Source organism: Calypte anna, chromosome 8, assembly GCF_003957555.1.
Source record: "Calypte anna isolate BGI_N300 chromosome 8, bCalAnn1_v1.p, whole genome shotgun sequence".
Lineage (NCBI taxonomy): Eukaryota > Metazoa > Chordata > Aves > Apodiformes > Trochilidae > Calypte > Calypte anna.
The window spans coordinates 26,573,121-26,580,751 of NC_044254.1; positions in this window are offsets into that span (position 1 = coordinate 26,573,121).

Genomic DNA, 7,631 nt, shown 5'->3' on the forward strand with positions numbered 1-7,631 from the left:
CAGGGAAGTAGTGGATTCTCCGTGTCTGGAGATATTTCAAAAGAGACTGGATTTGGCACTCAGTGCCATGGGCTGGGAACTGCAGCGGTAGTGGATCAAGGGTTGGACTCAATCTCTGAGGTCCCTTCCAACCCAGCCCATTCTATGATTCTATGATCACGCTGACACAGATTTTGCATTTTACAGGCAGAATTTTCTAAGACTTCTGCCACCTTTACTTACTTCTTTCTCCTATGGCATTAAAAATGGCTGAGCTTTACTGTTTCAAAGCAGGTGGTACTTCTTTCAGTGCATCCCATCAAAGTAATAGAAAAGCTTCTCATTAAGAATGGGTGCTCAGCATGCTCAGCATGATTCAGAGACACCCTGAGGACAAGGTAGGGAGGGACATCCCTGGGTCAGGCAGGAGGTGACAAATGACAGTCCTGACAGCCCCCTACATCCTTATGGTCACAAAATTGCATTAAATAGGTAAATGTCAACCACATGCACTTCAAATCTAAGTTCTCATGTAGGTGACAGAGAAGTTTTTTTGCAGAGTACTGGGACACCCCAAAGACTTGTGCAGTTTTGGTCTGAGAAGTTGTTGTAGCTCAGCACCATCACTGGAAGCCTGCAAGAAATGTTGCATTCATATGATCCAGGGAAATTCTGTGGTATGGAGTTGTAGGAAGTGGAAATGTCCATGAAGTGTTTGATGCAGGGAAAACCCAAACCTCCTGCCTGTCTGGTGCTGCTGTGGTGGCACTCAGACTGTCAGGATGCCAAAGTTATCCCAGGGGCTGCTTGGTGGCTCCAGTCCCTAAAGAAGGGGTGTCCTACATGCTAATGAGGATTTTTTTTTGGAGTTCTTAGGCTCTGGAAACATCAGGTTACTTCCAAGGAAGAAAAACTGTGAAGTTAACCCTAAGAAAAACAACAAAAAAAAAAAAGAAGGTGAAAGAAAAGAAACCCATATTTTGTGGTTAACAATCAATGAGTGCCATTTCTCTTTCCAGAGCTCAGGCCTCTTGATTTTTATTTCTGTTTCATGCAGTTAGCCTTAAGAGGCCACACTTAACAGGTTCAGGAAAAGGCATCAGACCTTGACAATAAAAGACACAAAGTGAATGCCAACCTTTGGTTCCTGCAGCTGAGGAGCAGCTGAGATGTGGTGTCTCTGCCAGACTTTCAGGGTAATAAAGCCATTTCTGATGGCAGACTAATGGTTACCCATTTTCTTATCCCAGATAGAAAATGCTCCAAAAGAATGAACAGTTTTCTTGATCAAGACATGAATTTCCAAAGGTCTGAGCCCCGTGAAGGTCCAGGTTTATTCAGCTCCATTAACTCACTGCTGGGATTGTGGCTGAAACCCTTGACCCAGCTCTCTCCAGATTGTTTGTTAATCTTGGTGGATACTTATGTCCAACTTTTTTTATTTTCCCATGCTGTGGTTTGAGCTCTTTGTTCTTACTCTTGGATTGGAGTTGGTGGAGCTGCTGGTGACAATCTCAGAGCACCAAGGCTGAGTTTTCTCTGCCTCCTCCATGGCAGGCACATCTCTAGGTCTGTTCTCATTCTCACATTTGTTTACCAGGATGGAAGGAAACAGTACAGCTTATTCTGTTCCCACTTCTAGCCCAGCTGTACAAAATACTCAGAGCCTCCCTCACTTTTTCTGATTTGTTTCAAAAAAGTTTTTGAAGCCAAGGCTGTGCAAATGGGATGAAAGTAGAAGAGTGCTGAGCCCAGCCTGGGATCCTGAATGGAAAAAAGTTTTTGGATAGGGAGATAAGTGAGGAAATATGTGAGAGCATTAATAAAAAATAAATCTTCCTGTATTGTTTTCCTTCTCCAAGTCAAATTCTAAGAGATACTCATTTAGAGTCTGGATGTATTCCGTGCAGTGTCTGACATATATTATTTGATATTTATTCTGGGAGTTCCTTGGGGCTCTCTGGAAGTCCTGTGTAGGATTGTGTAGCATCTTTTCCTGCCACTTCTTTGTGGGGATGGGAGCTCCCAGGCTGTGTCAGCTCAGCAGCAGGGATGGCAGCATCTGTTTGGAAAACTCAGTCCCATTCATTCATAATTGAGCTGTGAGCAGTAGGCACAGGGTGTGCATGTTTGGGAAGAGGGATTGCATCAGGGAGAGGGGGCAGCAGAAGGGATCTGCAGGTGGTTTCACTCACTGCCTCTGAGAACTGATGTGCAGCAGCTCTTGGCCTTGCCCAGAAACAGAGAGGGGCAAGGAGATGCTCATCTCTGCCCCACACTCAAGGAGCCTTGGTCCTTCTGATATCTGGGGAGCCTGATGTGGAGTGCCAGTATGGGAAGTGCCTCTGGAGAGCCTTTTTCTTTTTTTCTATTTCTTGTTTTTCTTCTTTTTCTTGTTTTTCTTCTTTTTCTTCTTTTTCTTCTTTTCCTTCTTTTCCTTCTTTTCCTTCTTTTCCTTCTTTTCCTTCTTTTCCTTCTTTTCCTTCTTTTCCTTTCTTTTTTCCTTTTCTTCCTTCTTCCATTTTCCGTCTTCTTTCTTCCTTCTTCCTTTCCTCTTTCCTCTTTCCTCTTTCCTCTTTCCTCTTTCCTCTTTCCTCTTTCCTCTTTCCTCTTTCCTCTTTCCTCTTTCCTCTTCCCTCTTTCCTCTTCCCTCTTTCCTCTTCCCTCTTTCCTCTTCCCTCTTCCCTCTTCCCTCTTCCCTCTTCCCTCTTCCCTCTTCCCTCTTCCCTCTTCCCTCTTCCCTCTTCCCTCTTCCCTTTCCTTTTTCCTTCCCTTTCCTTTCCCTTTTTTCCACAAGAACTGGAGCTCAGACCAAGCAGCCATGTAGACACAGCCAGTGGAAGCAGCAAAGCTGCAAACTTGATGGTCTTGCTTTGTTCCTCAGGATGCCAGGGACCTTTAGCTTCTCCTGCTCAGTGGGGAAGCAGGAAAGACAGGAATTTCAAAACTTCATTCCTTCAATTCGCCATTCCCTCAAAAATGCTGCTCTTCCTTCAGCTTCTCTGGTCTCCAGGCTAAGCCAAGTTTTCATAACTCCTTTTTCCCTCCCCCTCTGGTTTGAATTACTGCAGTGTCTGTCACTTTTAGCTGATGTTGAGAGGGAGCTCTTGTAGCCCAGGGAACATCTTGCTTTCCAAAATCACTTCAGTGATCATCAAATGTAGCAGGATGGTTTAGAGCCCAGGAAGTTTGGAGGGTGTGTTTATTTTACTAGAATTTCTTGTGCATGTAAGTGACCATCCTGCTGACTCTCCAGAGGAAAAACTGGTGGAAATTACTGGGAATTTTGCTTTACTACCTGATTCTCACTTCTGCTGTAACCTGGAGTTTTGAAGGCTGCTAAAATCCCAGCTTTTGTTTCTGGAGATGGACTAAGGCTGAAAACTCCCCAGGGAGAAATGAGATTTCATCCAAGTGGAGGCCAGACAGCCAATTATATTTTTCCTTAATAAGGAACAACACCAGCTTGATGCTGCATCATGCTTGAAACTAATGGTCAGTTAAATAATAACAAAAGCAGCTGGTGGAAAGGGGAAGAATACATGGAAATAGCTCCTCAGGCATCCCATAGTTAGCTCCTGGGCTTCATTGCCACAGGAGATGGTTGTGATGATTGCTATTGTCTCAACACCAAGGGAGAAATCTCCAAGGGAGGTTTCTGGAAGAGCTCATCCTGGTGGAAAGGTGGGAAGATAACTCCAGGCTTTGCTGTGCAGGCCAAGTGACCACTCAGCATGGCTAGGAAATTCTGTCAGGGCTTCCTGGGAAGCCCAGCTAGCCTCAAATAGGTGACTTGGTCAGAGCTGTTCCTGGAATTATAATACTTAATTTTTCCTCATTTCCCCTAATCCCCCTTTATTCCCTCAAATTAGCAGCTCAGCAAGGGTTTCCTGAGTGTAAAATCTGTCTTTTCCATCACAAACCCACTTGTCCAGCCTACCTGCCACCAATCTGATTCTGGAGAAAACTTGTTTTCCAGCTTTATTTTGAATCTTATTCTGTGCCAGTGAATGCCATAGAAAAATGATCCATAAACTCCCAAGCAGGGAGGGTCAGCAGCCTGGGATTTTCATCTCTACCTTGACAGATTCTGCCTTGGGCAGCTCTAATTAGATGTGAGATTGTGTGAGGAGCTGAGCAAATTTATTCAGTTATTCTTATCTGAGTATCTTGACACTGGCAAGGTTCTCTCCAGAGTCTGCCCATTAATTTTGACATTAAATTTCCTTTATAGGTTTGTAAGTTTATAATTCTAACAAACTTGGCCTGTGCTTTTTCCACTGATGCCCATAACTTGCTTCATTTTAAGACCAACTGGACAAGCTGGGATTTTCTAATTGTTTTCTTGCCAGAATACAGGCTGGAAATAACACAAAGAATTAAAACCATACATGAACCTCTTATCATCATCATCATCAGATATATATCACAGTGTTACATAGGAAGGGCTGACTTTACACCAACTGGGAAAAGGTGTTTGTCATCATTTCTTACTCCATATACTCAAGTGGAACATCACAGCACAGCTCATAAGATGTGATTACACATGAGAGAGAAGATTGGAACAATCAAGGGTTATCGTGGAGATTTTGCAACAGGAATGACCTGTGATTCACTTCTGATTTTCTGAGGGTTTTGCAGTTGTTTTTTTGGTTGGTTTTTTTTTTGGAGCTAATGAAAAGGGAATGCTTCCCAGGACATCCAGAGCCCATGGCTCTACAAAGGCATTGACAACCCTGTTTGGACACATAAAGTGCAAAGGGCTTGCCAAACAGTTGTGTCCTGACACTTCACTGCTGGATGAAAATTGACATGCACACATTATTTCACATCAGCTCAGCTGTGTCTTGTACTCATTATATTGGCTCAGGAGAGGGTTTTTTTGCAGCCATGATTCCATGCATACCTTGGGTGTGCCATCCAAGCTGCCTTGCTGGAGTTCTGCCATCAGCTGGGGAGGCCACATGGATCTGCTGGTTGGAAGGACAAATGAGGCTGAGAGAATCAATAAAAACTCTACAGAGCAGCACAGGAATCCTTTCCAATGATGGGAATTTGCTGCAGACCCTGCCTTTTCAACCATGTGGTCCAGTTTCATATAACTCAACCCCAGTAAAAGAAAACCAAACAAAACAAATCTGCTTTGCTAAGTAAATAAAAGTATTTTGTGTGTTTGCTGTCTCCTGAAAGCAAATCTGTTTGAGGCTGTGTTGGATGCAACAGAAAAGCTGATGCCTGTGTTCAGTGAGCTGTTTCCTTCTGACTGAAGAAACTTTCATCCCAGCACTCCTGTGAAATCTCCTTTTCAATTAATAAGCAGCCAAAGTGTATCAAGTGTGTCCCATGGGATCATGACCTGAAGAGACATGTAAGAGAAAGAAGAACCCAGGACTACACAATATCTTGATAATTCATAGAACAAAATGCAAAGTTTTGAGAGCTTTTAGGTGAAAGAAATCGTGCCATTTCCCATGAAAACTTGTAGTGAGACAGGACCAGGTGCCCTGAGTTATTGATGAGTGGGTGTGGGTTCACCTGTGTCTGGCCTCCCTCCTGAGCATGTGCAGGAGCACGGGGCCAATAAGAGAGCAGCTGACACCCACAGAGAGAGCTCTCACTCTTCAGTGAGGATTGAGAAGCCCACAGCTCAAGGAGCCCCAGGAGCAGGCAAGAAGGGGTAGATCCCGGAGCCCCAGGAACAGCCCTAGGACATCGTCCAGGAATGGGCTAAGCCCCGAGGCCTCAGGATCAGCCCTAGGAGCAAGAAGGGCTCTTCCCGCTACTAAAACTTTTGCTTATACCCTACATATTCACATCACTTCTTCTTTTCAAGATCTGGAGAGTCAACTTGACCAAACATTGACTTTAGAGTTATTGTTAATTTTTTTTTCTTCTTGCTCATGACAAAGAGCAAAGATGGAGGGAGAAGCCTTGCTGAAGTGCTGTAGGTCCTTTGGCTCAGGGGAAGATGTTTGTCTGGAGGACACAGTTGAATTACCTTTGGAAATATTATAGTCAGGGCTTTTACAGGAGGGAAGCTGGGTAGTTAGGACAGTTTTTATGGCTTCCAGATCTGCTTCTCAACTTCTCATTTAAAAAAAGGCTTTTCCTCAGTATTTTAAACTGAATTTCAGCTACTTATTCCTAGATGGAGTAATTCCTTCCAGCCATCATGAGCTATCAAACACCTTTTCCACCACCATCGTTACACCTCTTAGTCCACTGAACTCTGCAGCTCTTCACTGCCACTCACTGACCCTGGTATTTATGCACAGAAAAAAAAGGCTTGAAAACTTTTTGAGGCTTGGGATTTGCTGCCACTTTACATATTGAACATGACTGAGGTTTCAGTAATTGTTCCACTGGTGAAAAGCAGCAGAAAGTTAACCCAGCCCAACGATCGCTCTCGTCTGATGATCTGGCTTTGATTATGGCCTTTTGTAGATGCTTGAAAATCAGTTCATATCCTTTGCTTCAGAGGCAAACCCTCTAAAATGCATTTAGTATCCCACTGAGTATTGCTCACATTTAATTCTGTGTTTATTTTTGGTCCCAAACTCAGTGGGAAGCTGCCTAAACCAAGCTGCTAGAGGGATCCACACGCGCTCACCAAAAGGTTGCCAAGCAAATGGTGCCAATCTGGGTAAGTCTCATGTAAACACTGAGTCTAGACAAAATGATCTAGAGACAGAAGCCAGCTCTGATGTCAAAGGAGATCAAATAATGTTGATAAAATTGCTGGGACCAGGGAGCCAAAGGGGTTTTGTGTTAAACTTGGATAGTGGGCAACGATGATGTTTTTCCTCGGCTTGAGTTAATGGAGTTTTTGACCTAATGTATGACTTCAGACTCCCTAAATCTGCATCCAGCATCTGAGTTTACAAGTCTGACAAGCTTTAGTTACTTCTTAGATGCCTTTCTGGACTGCAGGGTTTGAAGCCCATCTTGCAGCTCTAGGCAAAGCCTCTGTGTGCTGGACCCAAAGACATCTCCTCCACGGTGCCTTCACAGAGCTGCCTGGTGTGGAGAGGTCTGTGGATGCTCCTAGGAACAGATCAACTCACCTGGTCCCCAAATCTGCTTTCCATGTCTGTTGCCACCCATAAAAGTCATGGATGTTCATCTGAGCTCTGTATTACTTGTTCTTGCTCATTGTGCAGATTAATCTGGATGCAAGAGTACTTTTGGTCAGATCCCAGTTTGTATTGAGGTTGTTCTGCCAACATCTGCACACATTCTGTCCTGGAAGGGAAACTCTTAACTTGATCTCTGCAACACAGCAACAAAATTTCCCCAAACTGAAGTAACTTCTAGAGAAGAAAACAAACTAAGAAAAAATTTCTTCATGGGAATTGATTTAAAATGCAGAACAAGATGTCACTTAAAAACAAGTTAGGGTCAGGGGCATAATAAGCACCATGAAAGAGAAAATCTGTGTGGTTCCTGTGGTGGGACAGATCTCCCACAGCCTCTGTCCTTGCCTGTCTTTGTTCCCCAAGTGTTGTTCAGCTCCACTCAGCTTCCAGGACAAGCTCCAAGCCTCTCCCAAAAGTAACCTGCTGGATGCTTCACCTCTGTCTCCTTGCATATTTAATGCTTATTTCTTTGGCTGAACCATGGCACTGAAACTCTCAGACACCTCCTTTGAGGAA